The 528-nt window shown below is 34.3% G+C and overlaps 1 protein-coding gene across 2 annotated transcripts in view; it reads right to left on the reverse strand.

Moving 5' to 3' along the window:
- Window positions 1-528, reverse strand: part of wdr95 (WD40 repeat domain 95) — a 20,050-nt gene that overhangs the window by 5,011 nt on the left and 14,511 nt on the right. The gene's annotated exons all lie outside the window — the stretch shown is intronic.

Genomic DNA, 528 nt, shown 5'->3' on the forward strand with positions numbered 1-528 from the left:
GAATACTGTCTTGCATATAAAACTATAGTGTATTATATTTTTCATCTCATCAGCATATTTTAACCATCTGTATGCTTTGAATTTGATCTTTGACACTTGCAAGGAAAAGAGTTTCTGTGGTCTCCTTTTTTAAAACCAAATAACCTGTTCTAAAAATATCAAATCTGACATGATAATTAATGCCACCGATCATATAAAACCCAAAAGGTTTTGGTTATTTTTAGAAATAAAAGCTCATTTGCTTAATTTGCCCAGTGAGACAATGGATACCACTCCTACACCTGCACAGTAAATATGAAGCTACAGCCAGCAGCCATTTGAGCCAACCTAACACAAAGGCTGGAAACAGCTGGTCGTGTTGTCTGAGGCTTCAAAAATAAGAAATAAAAAAATGGGTCAACTAACAACTCTGAAGCTACTTGACAATTTTTCTCTTGTTTCTTCTGTATATGTAAAAAAAAATCAGGGTGTAAAAATTAGTTTTACACATGAGTGTGGAGCCTTCTTACTTGACTCTTGGCAAGAAAG

The sequence above is a fragment of the Monopterus albus genome, unplaced genomic scaffold, assembly GCF_001952655.1.
Source record: "Monopterus albus unplaced genomic scaffold, M_albus_1.0 scaffold130.1, whole genome shotgun sequence".
Classification (NCBI taxonomy): domain Eukaryota; kingdom Metazoa; phylum Chordata; class Actinopteri; order Synbranchiformes; family Synbranchidae; genus Monopterus; species Monopterus albus.